Below are 16,232 nucleotides of genomic sequence, written 5' to 3'. Positions count from 1 at the left end.
GGATCTTCCTGACCCAGGGATTGAACTCATGTCTCCTGCACTGGCAGATGGATTCTATAACATTGAGCCACCTGGGAAGCCCATGATTATTTTAGTATCATTTACTAAAGAAGGAAAATACAATAGTTTTATATATGTTTGTGTTAAAGTGAAAGTCACTCAGTCATGTCCAACTCTTTGCGACCCCATGGATTATATAGTCCATGGAATTCTCCAGGCCAGAATACTGGAGTGGGTAGCCTTTCCCTTCTCCAGAGGATCTTCCCAACCCAGGGATCAAATCCTGGCCTCCTGCACTGCAGGCAGATTCTTTACCAGCTGAGCCAGCAGGGAAGCCCAAGAATACTGGAGTGGGTAGCCTATCCCTTCTCCAGGGGATCTTCCCAACCCATGGAAGCCCTGATAGCTCAGTTGGTAAAGTAGTTAAAGCTAAAATCTTTAGAAGGTCAGCCTCTATCATCCAGCAGATGGTTGTGAGAATACCATTCCCTAAGCCACAGATGAAATGGTTGGATAGCATCACCGACTCAATGGACACGAGTTTGAGTAAGCTCTGGGAGTTGGTGATGAACAGGGAGGCCTGGCATGCTGCATGCAGTGCATGGGGTCGCAAAGAGTCAGACACGACTGAGTGACTGATCTGAACTGAACTGAAGCTACAGATAACCAAGGTATGAGCTTATGAGTGTGATAAGCCCCTTATTTTCCACTTGATAGTGATCCAGAATGAAAGAGAAGGCTTGAAGATGCAATCAACCACTGATATTTTTTAATGACAAAAGGCAGGTCAACTGTCACTTACACGTAACGTGTCCTCACCCAGAAGTTCTGCTGATAGTACTTTCCTGGCCTTGACAGGGCTTTTAGACCGGCCCATAAACAGCGGTGCCACCCCATACAGATCTAAGGTTGACCGTGTGGCAAGACTCAGCCAGTCCCACGCACGACCTCCGAATGGTCGACAGAAAGATCAACGTGCTCCGTGACATACTCTTTCCCATCACTTCCTTTCAGTATAACTACCCAACCTAAACCAGATAGTCTGAAATTCTTTTCTTTTTTTAAAGATAAGAAAATGTAGCATACTACATACATTCCTTTGCACCTTTGCTTATTTTTCGTCTTCTTTTTTCCCCCCATTGGATCTGTCCCAGGACTCACCCTGTCTCTGTTTATGGAGATCTTCTTCATTCTTTTCAAATATTGACAGTAGCTGATTGTGCCGATGCTCTACAGATTATCTAACCAGTATCTGTAAACGGCAGTCTGATTCCAATAGTTAGCTTGCTCTTTTGGAAAACTGGATAGAGTACACAATAAATTCAAGCCAGAGGACACTGTGAACCTAAGCAGTGAAATGAATAATTTGGGAAGGATTTTAAGCCCACTAATTGGAACTTCTTTAACAATTTTGGTCCATTCATTCATTTATTCATTTATCCAAGGATTATTCTTGAGCACTAGGAACTGACCAGATAGACCATCATTAACCTTGAAGTGCTAAGTCATCTGGGTTGCTGGAAACGGGGACACCAAGCTCCTTACAGAGAGGCTCCTTGATTTGGTAGAATAGGAGACAGTTGATCTGAGACAAGGACGCCATGAGAAGGTGGCTTGTGGAGTTTCGAGCATTCACAATCTTCTTTACAACATTCATAATATCCCCAGCTATATCTATAGACTTAGTGTAGACTTAGGGCACTTACTGAGTAACCCAGACTTAACTTTTCAAGACAACATTCTTAAATAAGTTTAAGATACTTATATGTATCTTACACATGTATATGTTATAAATACTTTTATATCTTATATACACCCATGTATGCGTACTAAGTCACTTCAGTTGGGTCCGACTCTGTGCGACCCTGTGGACTGTAGCCCACCAGGCTCCTCTGTCCATGAGATTCTCCAGGCAAGAAGACTGGAGTGGGTTGTCATCCCCTCCTCCAGGGGATCTTCCTGGCCCAGGGACTGAATCCACATCTCCTACATCTCCTGCACTGGCAGGCAGGTTCTTTACCACTAGCACCACCTGGGAAGTGAAAAGTGAAAGTGAAGTTGCTCAGTCGTGTCTCACTTCTTGAAACCCCATGGTCTGTAACCTACCAGACTCCTCCGTCCATGGGATTCTCCAGGCAAGAACACTGGACTGGGTTGCCATTTCCTTCTCCAGGAGATCTTCCTGACCCAGGGATTAAACCTGGGTCTCCTGCATTGTAGGCAGATGCTTTGCCGTCTGAGCCATGGGGGAAGTCCCTATATGTACCCATATATGTGTGAATATTGTCTTCTGTGGTGAAAAATGAATATCGATTAGACCTTATTTTTGAAAGTTTGGTCCTATTATATTATTGGCATAAATGAATCCAGTTATGCCATAGAATATGGAATATGAAAGCCTGGCCTTCTCCTAGGTGCAAAAGAAGCATTGTTTATTGTATTTCATCGCATTCTCTTCTATTCTGCTGCATTCTAGCCTCATTAAGATCTGTACAAGCAGAAGGAGCCACTGGCTGACTACAGAGCATTTACCTCAAGTCCAAAGAACGCTTCAAACTGATCCTTAGTTAGTGGTCCCTGAACAATGAGCAGTTTCCTAAAGCTGGACCTCCGGGGACTTGCAATTACCACTTTATGCAGCAGCCACATGGATGGCAAGAGAAAATGAAAGATTTTCAAACATTCTTTTAGTCTTTTATGCAGTGAGTGAGTGAAAGTCGCTCAGTCCTGTCCGACTCTTTGTGACCCCATGGACTACACAGTCCATGGAATTCTTCAGGCCAGAATACTGGCGTGGGTAGCCTTTCCTTTTTCCAGGGGATCATCCCAACTCAGGAATGGAACCCAGATCTCCCGTATTGTAGGCGGATTCTTTACCAGCTGAACCACAAGGGAATTCCAAGAATACTGGAGTGGGTAGCTTATCCCTTCTCCAGTGGATCTTCCTGACCCAGGAATCAAACCAATGTTTCCTGCATTGCAGGCAGATTCTTTACCAACTGAACTATCAGGGTTTACCCAATGGTCATGCCAATCAGGGGCTTCCCTGGTGGCTCAGATGGTAAAGCGTCAGCTTGCAGTTCGGGAGACTGGGTTTGATCCCTGGGTCGGGAAGATCCCCTGGAGAAAGGAAGGCTACCCACTCCAGTATTCTGGCCTGGAGAATTCCATGGACGGAGGAGCCTGGCGGGCTACAGACCATGGGGTCACAAAGAGTCGGACACGACTGAGAAACTTAACTGCTACTGCTGCTGCTAAGTCGCTTCAGTCGTGTCTGACTCTGTGCGACCCCACAGACGGCAGCCCACCAGGCTCCCCTGTCCCTGGGATTCTCCAGGCAAGAACACTGGAGTGGCTTGCCATTTCCTTCTCCAATGCATGAAAGTGAAAGTGAAGTCGCTCAGTCGTGTCCCACTCTTCGCGACCCCATGAACTGCAGCCTAGCAGGCTCCTCCGTCCATGGGCAAGAGTACTGGAGTGGGGTGCCATCGCCTTGGGTTTCATGCCAATTACGAAGCTCTTTGCATAAATCTGTTCATAAACTACACTGCATTTAAACATTAAATGAAACTGCATTAAACAGCCCGGGGGGTTCCCCGGTCCTCGACGGCCCTGGGGCAGCCCTTCCCCTGCAGCAGGACCCCTGCTCAGAAGCAGCCCGCCGGGCCGCCTTCCCCTCCTCCCTCTCCGTCTCTCCGTCTGCTGCCCCCGCCTCCCCGCCGAGCACAGTCTCTCCCCCTGGATCAAACCGACCGGACGGGCCCCGCGCCCCGCGCCCCGCGCCCCGCGCCCGGCCGCGGCTCCAGGGCGCCCCCAGCTGAACCCCTACACGGCCCCGGGGCGGGCGGAGCAGGGCCGGGCGGAGGAGGGCGGGCGGGGCCGCGGGGCCTGGAGCCGGGCCGCCCTCCGCTGGCTCCGCCGCAAGGGGCCATGTCGGGGTTCAGCTGGGGCTACGGCGAGCGCGACGGTGAGCCCGGAGTGGGTGGACGGGGTTCCGCGCGCCGGGGGGCTTCTGGGGTCCTCCTTGGAGACAGCGGCGCTCCGCGGAGCCGAGCGCGGGGCCGCAGGGGGTTGAGCGCGGTGCAGACGCGGACAGCGCCGGGGACCGCGGGGGGCTGAGCACCGTGTAGACGCGGACAGCGCGCGGGGGGCTGCGGGAGTCTGAACGCCGTGTAGACGCGGACAGCGCCGCGGGTGACCCCGGTCCACACACCCCGGCCCCCCACCTTCAGACGCGTCCGCTCCCTGGCGTTCGACCAGCGGAGAGCTGCCCCCAGCAGTAACCAGCGACCCGTCAAAGGCTCGCAGTTCACAACAGATCTGACGGCAGACTTCTATGAGCTGAGGACAAGCTTGCTTTTTTACTCCTTTAAACTCGTTATTCATTTAGGGGAGGCAAATCATGGCCAAGATGTGACAATATACTTAAGAAATTTTAATGACTTGAATCGCAGCACTGAGATTTAAGCTGTCTTCCTGGCCACCAATGCCCCGCAGGTTTCTTAATAGCTGTTACTATTAACTGTTCCCCCAGCAGCCTGCAGGTGGTTGTCTGGAACTGCTGATTTTAGCAAGATTTTAGGTTCTTTTTGAGAAGTGAAGTTATATTTTAAACTACTTTTCCACGCTTTTTCTTTCTCCTTCCACACTCATTCTTGCAGAGACTGGCGGTTAGCAACGGATCATTGATATTTTAAAGAGTTGGTCAAAACATGTTTATTGGTGGGAGCAACAGTAATAATACGTATACTTTTCTTCTTGTATATTCTAAGTTATCAAAAGTAAACTATTTTTTCTTATTTTTACATTAAACTGATTATTTCAAATAGCCATTATGTGCAAAGCAACACCATGAAAGTCTTACTCTCAATATTAGATCTGTGAATAATAATAGTAATAATCCTTTCCTTGGATCAACATGCATATTATTGAGCAGTATTATACACTTAGTTTTATAGAAAGCTTACTTTCACAAAGAAACAGAAGAGTTTCATTTCTAATTGTAGCATTTTTGAGACTATGATAAACTTGCCAGTTGAAAAATGGCAGCAAGTGAGAGTTTTAATAATGAAAAATATATTTAGGTGGATTTCTCTTTGAGTGAGACTACAATTATAGTCTTACATTTTGCTAATCTTCAATTTATGTTTGGGAAAATTGAAATTTCTTTTAATTTCCCTCTGCTGGAATAATTTTTCTTGTTATTTAATAGTTGGGTGGCTGCATGCTCAGTCCTGTCCAACTCTTTGCAACTCCAGGGACTGTAGCCCACCAGGCTCCTCTGTCCATGGGATTTTCCAGGCAACAGTACTGGAGTGGGTTGCCATGTCCTACTTCAGGGGATCTTCCCTATTTAATAGTTTCTAGGTGTTAACAGTGCCCTCACTATGATTAGGAAGGGAAGGGGTATTTTCAATCAATGAATATTGATTACTCTTTAATAGGTTAGAAAATATTGGTTCCAGTGAAGTGCATCTGAAGTTTTAAAAATCCATCTTAGAAATATGTGAGGGAGATTAAGAGGTACAGACTTCCAGTTACAAAATAAATGACTCATGAGGATGAAATGTACAGAGTGGGGAATGTGGTGAAACATCATGTAATGTTTTTGTGTGCTGAGAGATGGTAATTAGACTTATGGTGGTCATTTTGAAGTGTATAAAAATATCAAATCGCTATGTTGTGCACTGGGTACTAACGTCATGTTGTAGATAAATTATGCTTCAGAAACAAACAGGCATATAGAGAAAGAGGCCAGATTTATGGTTGTTACTACCAGAGTGAGTGGGAGGGGGGAACTGGATGAAGGTGATCACTCCAGTTATAAAATAACTGAGTACTAAGGATTTAATGGACAACATGATACATATAGTTAACATTGCTGTATGTTATGTATAAAAGTTAAGAGAGTGAGCCTTAGTTCTCATCACAGTGAAGACATATTTTGTCTGCTCTTTAATTCTGTATCGATATGAGGTGATTGATGTTCACTAAACTCGTGGTAATCATATCATGGGTTATGTATTGTAAGTCAAATTGTTACGCTGTACACCTTAAACTTACATAGTGCTGTATGTCAATAGCATCTCAATAAAACTGGAGGAAAAAATTAAAAATTGAAAGCATAAAAGAAAGATCCTTTGTAGAAAAGCCATTAACAAGGAATTATTTTATATTTCCGCTAAGAATTGTAGGGCTGTTCTCTGCTTTTGACTTCCCAGTGGCTAAGACAGTGAAGAATCCACCTGCAATTCAGGAGACCCAGGTTCGATCCCTGGGTCAGTAATATCCTCTGGAGAAGGAAATGAAACTCCAGGATTCTTGCCTGGGAGATCCCACGGACAAACAAACCTGTTGGGCCACAGTCCCTGGATTTGCAAAGAGCTGGATACTACTAACACTCCCTGATTTTAAATTCAGTAGCTTTCTGAGGACCACGCCTTTAAGTAGATCAACTTTGGCAAAATCCTGTTCATATGTTGTTTCCTGACTGGGCAAGCTCTGTTGCTTGTTTTCAGTTTAGACTGGCAAAAGCAGTGAATGAGGAGATTAAAGGAAGCAAACTGGGAATAGTAGCAACGATAGATGGAACATCGAAGGGGAGGCATCGGAAGATGCCACCACCTTCACAGATGACTGAGAACTTCTTCCAGGAACCTTTGGCAATTTTATTAGTTTGGTTTAGGAAACATGACAGTCATTGAAAACTACACATCTCCAAGGGTCTTCAAAAGTTCCTGAATCAATGAAAGAACTACCATGTATCTCTACACCTGTGTTTAGATAAGTTTCAAAGTTGCATGTTATGGAGAATTTATAAAAGAGGAAGGGGCGTTTTTAAGAGGCAGGGAAATGAACATAACATCGTGTTTAATAGATAATATTGACTGATGCAAAATGATATTATTTTTGTTTTATTTTGGTTTGCCTCTGTTTTAAAAAGTAGTTCTGGCTGTAAAGAACTGGAAATAGAAGCATAAGGGGATTAAGAGTAGAAAGAAACTCTTTCCTAATTAGAAAAATAGTTAACAACATACTATGACACACACGTATATTTAAAGTCTGATTCTCAATAGGTTAATGCATACTTGAGGGCAGTGAAATAGAACATTTTTTTTTTTCACATTGGAAAAGGACTGGCTTGTTTACAAAAAGAGTGCTAGAAAGGTGAATGACAGTACTTAGTAAATAAGGAAATGTAGTACCTTTCCTCAGAAAAGGCGATGGTACCCCACTCCAGTACTCTTGCCTGGAAAATCTATGGACGGAGGAGCCTGGTAGGCTGCAGTCCATGGGGTCGCTAAGAGTCGGACACGACTGAGCGACTTCACTTTCACTTTTTACTTTCATGCATTGGAGAAGGAAATGGCAACCCACTCCAGTATTCTTGCCTGGAGAATCCCAGGGACAGAGGAGCCTGGTGGGCCGCCGTCTATGGGGTCGCACAGAGTCAGACACGACTGAAGTGACTTAGCAGCAGCAGCAGCAGCACCTTCCTGTAATAAGATGTAACCAAAGAATTTTGGTTTTCAAGTTGCTTCCAAGTCCAAAGTGTATGATTCATAAGAGAACAACGTCTAAGTTATGTGTGTGGTTCTGTATTCATGTTCTGACTTTTTCTACCTGATGCATGTATGAAGTAAAGAATTTATACTATCTCCTTTGCAAGGAAGATGAATAAGAAGGAACATTTGATTTAGAGACTGAAGCTGTTGATAACTCTGATATATTTGCACTTCTTGAAATTTCATTCTAAATCTTATCTTTAAAAAAATATTTTGTGTTGTCAGTAGCAAATGCTTAATTCATTGTCATGCTGTGTCATTTTAGTAAGTACTTGAGTTTTAAAAAAATCAGGTAAGTTGCTTAGTGAGCAGGGAAAAGCTTAGTCAGCAGCCTTCTCTACTGGCTTGGTAGATGTTGTGCGAATTGCAGGCAGAGAAGAGAAGGTGAGAAGAACCTCTAACCTGTAAAGTCTGGAGGCTAGCTTGGAGCTTATTTGAAGTTGCGTCTTGCTGTTGATTTTGGTTCTCCTCAATTTACCAAACATGCTTAATTTGGGAACTTAATGCAATTTTGACTATAAATGCAGGACTGGGATGACAGTTGTTCCTTGAGTGGGAACTCAAATGTAGTATTGGCAAAACAACCATGGAAGGACCTCCTGGAATATAGAAAGAGAAATAAATTGTTACTTGACTCTATTGCAGAAAACCAACCATATTATATTTCCTGATATGGTGTAGTCATTTTATATGGATTATGCTATGTGAAAAAATTATATATTTCCTTAGTTTGTCTGTTGCACATTATTTACAGGAAATTAAATTGAGGCACTGTTGATATCCAGGGATACAGTGAATGAAGAGAAGTGGGAAGAACATTTGAAAGAACGACACCCTTTCTTCACTAGACCGCTTTCTCCGTGACGTTAGTTCTTTTAGCTCATGAGCCTGGCCTGTGGCATGGTCACAGTTCGTTCTTGGAGCTGAGACTGAGTCTGGCTGTTTTCAGTGATGAACTGTGCTGTTGTTTTTAGTTTGGTAGAAGGCATTTGCAAAGTACTTTATGAAACTTACATACTCTTTTGTCAACAAGGGTGAGTTTAACTGAAGATGAATTCAGGCAAACCAAGAGGTTTGCATACTTATAGTAAAATCACTTGGTCTTGTAAAATGAAGCAAAACAGTTAGATGTTAAAGTCCTGAAGGTAAAGGTCGTTTTTTACTCATCTGTGTGTTTTCGTCAAAGTCAAGTACAGCACGTGGTACTCAACAAGCCTTTGGTTGAATGAAATAACTTATTGTTTCCTTTTTGCTTGGTCCTGTGTATTGAAGGTCCTGTTCATTGGAATGAATTTTTCCCTATTGCTGATGGGGATCAACAATCTCCGATTGAGATTAAAACCAAAGAAGTGAGATATGATTCTTCCCTCCGACCTCTTGGTATCAAGTACGACGCCAGCTCAGCTAAAATCATCAGTAACAGTGGCCACTCCTTCAACGTTGACTTTGATGACACGGACGACAAATCAGGTTGGCGCTACCTTTTTTTTTTTTTTCTTGGTTGGAGGTGAGGAGCTTGAATGATTGGATGGCGCCTTCTTCTTCTCTTTTAAAAAATTTCTTTATTTTTAATTGAAGGATAATTGCTTTACAGGATTGTGTTGGTTTTTGCCAAACACCAGCATGAATCAGTGGATGGCTCTTCTTATCTTCCACGTTTGAAACACTTGTGTGTTCCTTGTTAGTACTCTGCTAGAACTTGTAATAAAGTTGTGTTTGATTAGTCCACAGGATAAGGTCTTTCACACTGTGAATAAATAATGGGCCAACCGGAAAAAAAAAACAAAAACTAGTATATTTGTTAACTGAATGAAGTAGAAAAGAGCGTTTCCTGAAAACGAACATTTAATCCTCCTTCAAGTATACTTCTTGCCCAAAGAATAGATGATACCAAGTTTAAAAGTAGATGAAAGAGAAAATTAGAGAGAATCATATTTTGGAATACCTTTAAAGGCTTCTGATAATTTTTTTTTATTTTTAGTCTAACGTTAGGATGATGCTGTATTTATTAATGAAAAATACAGTTATATTATAAAAATCCTTATTTAGAAGTCTTCATGCATTCGTTATTTTGGCCTTGCCACTTGATTTGAGGAATCTTAGTTCCCCAACCAGGGATCACACCCAGGCCCTCTGCAGTGGAAGCATGGAGTCCTAACCACTGGTCTACCGGGGAATCCCCCATTTATTCACTAAGCTTAGATTTAGATAAGTAATAATGTCTTCTTGTGTTTATATAATGTTATGTTGTCAGCAAAAATGAAACGCCCATTCCATTTCTTCCTCATCTTTCTTAACTTCATAAAAGTGATTCATCAGAACATTTTAGTAAATGCATAAGGGAGGGGAGTATTACATGTATTAAATTGTATTTCAAGCCCTCAACTTTATGAACCTGTATTAACAGACATGATTGATGTGGTAGGTACACTATAGTAGTCCAAGGTTTCTAAGTACAAAGTTTATACCCCCTATAGTAGTTTGATACTGTTTATGATATCTCAAGCAAAAAAACTGAGGCTATCCATTCTGACTTTTAGACTAAGAACTGATTAGCTTGTACTTCATCATAAAAAACCTTAGTTACGAAAAATTCTTCCTCTAATTTGTGCAGTGATGATCTGGGTCTTCTCACTCCCTCTCTTCCCCTCTCTCTTTCTCTCATTTTCCCTCTACCTTGGGTTAATCAGTGGAATCAGTTTGTCTGTTTCCACCTTTGACGCTGGGTCTGTGATGGGTAGCGTGTGCCTTCACCCATAAGCGAGGGTCTCATTGCTATCTAGATCACAATGAAATTACCAGGGTTAATTGGAAATCACCATAAGGGCCTTTGTATTCCTCTGATCCAGAAGCTGCATAAATATAGGTCATGACTCTCATTCTTTTTTTCTCACAATATATGAAGGGGATGTTTCATGGTGATTTGAGGGGTTAAATTATTTAAAAGGTGGAGATCACCATAGCTAATACAAGCAATAAAAAACACAGATACTTCTGTAGCAGGTCACTTTAATTTGAATAAAGTGGTTTCCATTTTGTAAAGAAGCAGTTCTTCCTCAAGCTATCTCTGAATCCCACCAGTCACAGAACCACAGGCAGGGAGCTTTCTGCACAGTCCTGGCGGGGCTTTTTTGGCTGGGCTGCTGCACAGCCAAGGTTAACCTGGGGGAGCTGCCTTTCAGAATTTTAATGATCCTGTAAAAGGGGGACAGGTGGACACGAAATTCACCCAGGAAGAAATTTCAGAGGAAGAACTCCTATTGGCCATAGTAAGGGAAATAGTAATCAGATGAGGAAAGACAACAGTGCTCTCACCCGAGCTTCTGGTTTTTCTGAAACCAGACAGGATCCCATCTCTCTGGGAATCTCACCTGGCTGGCTCCTCCAGTCAGGTCCTGGAGCATCCCCGACCTCCTTCCTACAGAACTTCCCACACTGCATTGTGACTGCCAGCTGTTTCTTTCCACTCAGCTAAAATGAGCAACAGCTGTGTCTTACTCATCTCCCTAGCATGGCACCTAACACACAGAAAGTAATCAATAAATGTATGTTTCAGTTAAAGTGAAGTGAAGTCGCTCAGTTGTGTCCGACTCTTTGCGACTCCGTGGACTATAGCCTACCAGGCTCCTCTGTCCATGGGATTTTCCAGGCAAGAGTACCGGAGTGGTTGCCATTTCCTTCTCCAGGGGATCTTCCCAACCCAGGGGATTGAACCCAGGTCTCCCGCATTGTAGGCAGATGCTTAACCATCTGAGCCACCAGGAAAGTTTCAGTTAAAAGCATATTTTTGGGGGATGATTTTTTTGGAGGATATGGAAAATACCGTGATATGGCATTATGCTATATGTAGGCGAAGGTGGCGGGCTTAGTTGCTCAGTTGTGTCCGACTCTTTGTGACCCCATGGACTGTGGCCCGCCAGCTCCGCTGTCCGTGGGGATTCTCCAGGCAAGAAAACTAGAATGGGTTGCCTTTTCTTCTCCAGGGGAACTTCCCAACCCAGGGGTTGAACCCAGGTCTTCTTCATTGCAGGCGGATTCTTTACTGTCTGAGCCGCCAGAGAAGCCCTATGTAGGCAAAATCTCAATAAAACTATAAACCACCAGCAATCAATTAATATTTACCATTTGATACATAAATAGCTTAAACATTGGTGGATTATTCATTGTTCAAACATGGAATTTTTTTAGAGGCTGTAGTTCTAATTTTGAAATTTTAAAAAGTGAAATAGCTCTTGGAATATGGTAAACAACAGCCCTGTCATGGCGAAGGGGCTCATGTAACTCAGTGAAGCTATGAGCCGTGCCGTGCAGGGCCACCCAAGACAGATGGCTCGTAGTGAAGAGTTCTGACAAAATGTGGTCCATTGGAGGAGGGAAGGGCAGCTCATTCTGGCATTCTTGCCACGAGAACCTCATGGACAGTCTGAAAAGGCAAAAAGATAGGACACCGAAGATGAGCCGCCCAGGTTGGGAAGTGTTCAGTATGCTACTGGGAAGAGTGGAGGGCAATTACTAACAGCTCCAGAAAGAATGAGGCAGCTGGCCCAAGGGGAAATGATGCTCAGTCCTGGATGTGTCTGGGGGTGAAAGTAAAGTCTGATGTTGTAAAGAACAGTACTGCACTGGAACCTGGAATGTTAGATCTGTGAATCAGGGTAAACTGGAAGTGGTTAGGTAGGAGATGGCAAGAGTGAACATAGACATGTTAGGAATCAGTAAACTAAAATGAATGGGAAATGGAAAATTTAATTCAGATGGCCATTATTTCTACTACTGTGGGCAAGAATCCCTTAGAAGAAATGGAGTAGCCATCATAGTCAACAGATGAATCTGAAAAGCAGTACTTGGGTGCAATCTCAAAAACAACAGAATGATCTCGGTTAACTTCTAAGGCAAACCATTCAGAATCACAGTATCCAAGTCTATGCCCCAGCCACTGATGCTGAAGAAACTGAAGTTAACCAGTTTTATGACGACTTACAAGACCTTCTAGATCTAACACCAAAAAAGATGTCTTCATCATAGGGGATTGGAATGCAAAAGTAGGAAGTCAAGAGATAGCCAGCATAATAGGCAAGTTTGGCCTTGAAGCAGAGCAAAGGCTAACAGTTTTGTCAAGAGAACGTGCTGGTCATAGCAAATGCCCTTTTCCAACAACACAAGAGATGACTGTACACATGGACATCACCAGATGATCAACACCAAAATTAGGTTGATTATATTCTTTGCAGCCGAAGATGGAGAAGCTCTATACAGTCAGCAAGAAAAAGAGACCTTGAGCTGACCATGGCTCAGGTCATGAGCTCCTTATTGCCAAATACAGACTTAAGTTGAAGAAAGTAAGGAAAACGACTAGGTCATTCAGGTATGACCTAAATCGAATCCCTTATGATTATACAATGGAGGTGATGGATAGATTCAAGGGATTAGATCTGGTAGACACAGCGCCTGAAGAACTATGGACAGAGGTTTGTAACATTGTACAGGAGGCAGTGACCAAAACCACTTTAGGAAAGAAGAGAAACAAAAAGCAAGGGAGAAAGGAAAAGACCTACCCAACTGAAGGCAGAGCTCCTGAGAATAGAAAGAGAGATACGAAGGCCTTCTTAAATGAACCATGCAAACAAATAGAAGGAAACAATAGAATGGGAAAGATTAGTGATCTCTTAAAAAAACCTGGAAATATCAAGAGCACATTTTATGCAAAGATGGGCACGATAAAGAATACAAATGGTAAGAACCTAACAGAAAAAAAAGATTAAAAAGAGGTGGCAAGAATACACAGAAGAACTATACAAAAAAGGTCTTAACGACCCGGATAACCACAATGGTGTGGTCACTCACCTAGAGCAGGACATCCTGAAGTGTGAAGTCAAGTGGGCCTTAGGAAGCATCACTATGAACAAAGCTAGTGAAGGTGATGGAATTCCAAATGAGCTATTTCAAATCCTAAAGATGATGCTGTTAGAGTGCTGCACTCAATATGTCAGCAAATTTGGAAAACTCAGCAGTGGCCACAGGACTGGAAAAGGTCAGTTTTCATTCCAATCCCAAAGAAAGGCAATGCCAAAGAATGCTCAAACTACCATACAGTTGCACTCACTTCACATATTAGCAAAGTTATGCTCAAAATCTTTCAAGTTAGGCTTCAGCAGTATGTGAACTGTGAACTTCCAGATGTACAAAAGGATTTAGAAAAGGCAGAGGAACCAGAGATCAAATTGTCAGCATTCATTGGACCATTGAGAAAGCAAGGGAGTTCCAGAAAAACAGCTACTTTTGCTTCATTAACTACACTAAAGACTTTGACTGTGTGGATCACAACAAACTGTGGAAAATTCTTAAAGAGATGGGAACACCTGACCATCTTGCTTATCTCCTAAGAAACCTGTGTACGAGTCAAGAAGCAGCAGTTAGAACCAGACATGGAATAACAGACTGGTTCCAAATTGGGAAAGGAATACGTCAAGGCTGTATATTGTTGCTCTGCTTATTTAACTTATATGCAAAGTGACTCAGTACTGTGCTAATTTGCGTTAGTCATGTCCAACTCTTTGCTACACTATGGACTGTAGCCTGTGAAGCTCCTCTGTCCATGGGATTCTCCATGGACAGAGGGTTGCCATGCCCTCCTCCTGGGGATCTTCCTGAACCAGGGATCAAACCCACATCTCCTGTGTTGGCAGGGGGGTTCTTTACCACTAGCACTACCTGGGAAGCCCTATATGTAAAGTACATCCTGCAAAATGCTGGGCTGGATGAATCACAAGCTGGTATTACGATTGATGACTGACGTGAGAAATATCAACAACCTCAGATATGCAGATGACACCACTCTAATAGCAGAAAGGGAAGAGGAACTAAAGAGCCTCTTGATGAGGGTGAAAGAGGAAAGTGAAAAAGGAGACCTGGAACTCAAAAAACTAAGATCATGACATCCAGTCCCATCACCTCATGGAAAAAGAAGGGAAAAAGTGGAAGCAGTGACAGATTTTATTTTCTTGGGCTCCAAAATCACTGCAGTCAGTGACTGCGACCATGAATTTAAGAGACAGTTGTTCCTTGGAAGGAAAGCTATGACCAACCTAGATAGTGTATTAATAAGCAGAGACATTACTTGCTGACATAAGTCCATCTAGGCAAAGCTATGGCTTTTCCAGTGGTCATATATGGATGTGAGAGTTGGAGCATAAAGAAAGCTAAGCGCCGAAGTATTGATGCTTTTGAACTGTGGTGTTGGAGAAGACTCTTGAGAGTCCCTTGGACTGCAAGGAGATCCAACCAGTCCATCCTAAGGGAGATCAGTCCTGAATAGTCATTGGAGGGACTGATGCTGAAGCTGAAGCTCCAGTACTTTGGCCACCTGATATGAAGAACTGACTCATTGGAAAAGATCCTGATGCTGGGAAAGATTGAAGGCAGGAGGAGAAGGGGATGACAGAGGATGAGATGGTTGGATGGCATCACCGACTCAATGGACATGAGTCTGAGCAAGCTCCGGGAGTTGGTGATGGACAGGGAGGCCTGGAGTGCTGCAGTCCATGGGGTCGCAAAGAGTTGGACACGACTGAGTGACTGAACAACAAAGAAATACCAGTCACTTGATGGATTCAGCTCTTAATTTTTCAGCTCTAAAAATTGTTAGTTTCTCAGTTATAATCCTGTTATCTAGTTCTAGGTAACTGCCCGAAGTTAACCAACTGTACAGGATCTCAAATTACACATTAAAAAGGAAGAAGCAGCAGGAGCAGTTATGGGGCGTGTGAGCACACCTTAGTCATGCTCTCCCACCCCTTTCCAGCCAAGATACAGAGATGGCGCTGCTCACGTGTCCTTACCCCGAACACAGTTGCTGGCCCACTGTAAGCTCTTAAGGGCTGCTGTACGGATGAGTGAGCGGAGAGCAAGTTGACGTGCATGTGCTCAGAGCAGAGGAAGCCAGACTAGTGAAGACTTCCTGGATCCAGAAAGAATTCAAGCCCCAGCAGCTGGGACCATTCCTGTCTCCTCTCTCTCTCTCTCTCTTGCTATAATCCTGGCAGATTTGTGCTCTCTGTTTCCTCTTTTCCTAGATTCCAACCAAAACATAAGCGTGCTGTTCATTTACTTTTACTTCAGAGAGCCGTTGGCCCCACCATGATCAGGCCACGGCGTTCATTAGATTCTCCGGGTCCTAAGACTATGCTCTTTAGCGGTGCCCCGGCTGCTTCAGGAGCATCCTTGCGGACTGAAGGCTGTGAAGGAGTGCTTCCCTTTCTTACTTTATAACGTCATCCACACTGGTTTCCCGGAGAATGACGTCAGTGCTGCCCTCAGGGGGTTTGTATCCTAGCGAGATAGACGGTAAATGAGTGAATAGACAAGTGTTTCAATTTTTATATTAATTTTTTTTTATTTTGTTTTGCCAGCCTTGCTTATCATTTTGGGCAACTGACCACCGTGTGCTAACAATTTAAAAAAGTTAAGTTCAACTGAGTAACGCGTACGTTTCTAGTTGGTCTTTGCAGCATAGAGCAAATGACTGATATCTATTTACTAAGTTATTACAATTTCCCAAACTTTAAAATTAACCCTGCTTTCTTAATCAGTATAGACCTCTTATATGAGTTCTACTTGAAATAGTTTTTTAAAATCTTATTGGAGGCATATATACATATCTTCCTGGGT

At 43.3% G+C, this 16,232-nt stretch overlaps 1 long non-coding RNA gene across 2 annotated transcripts; it reads right to left on the bottom strand.

The window, feature by feature from the left end:
• Positions 1 to 6,633: 6,633 nt before the first annotated feature.
• On the bottom strand, positions 6,634 to 15,902 carry LOC129627114 (uncharacterized). Of its 2 annotated transcripts, none has more exons than XR_008702422.1 (3): positions 15,404 to 15,902; positions 7,968 to 8,164; positions 6,634 to 7,496 (listed from the first exon to the last, which is right to left on the bottom strand). It is a non-coding gene; the product is annotated as an uncharacterized LOC129627114 (long non-coding RNA). The 2 variants fall into 2 exon arrangements; XR_008702423.1 differs by lacking the exon at positions 15,404 to 15,902 and adding an exon at positions 10,937 to 11,009.
• Between the last annotated feature and the right edge of the window lie 330 nt (positions 15,903 to 16,232).

This window comes from Bubalus kerabau, chromosome 14, assembly GCF_029407905.1.
Source record: "Bubalus kerabau isolate K-KA32 ecotype Philippines breed swamp buffalo chromosome 14, PCC_UOA_SB_1v2, whole genome shotgun sequence".
Taxonomy (NCBI): domain Eukaryota; kingdom Metazoa; phylum Chordata; class Mammalia; order Artiodactyla; family Bovidae; genus Bubalus; species Bubalus kerabau.
The sequence above is the reverse complement of the archived record's forward strand: the minus strand, read 5'-3'. Positions and strand labels throughout refer to the sequence as shown.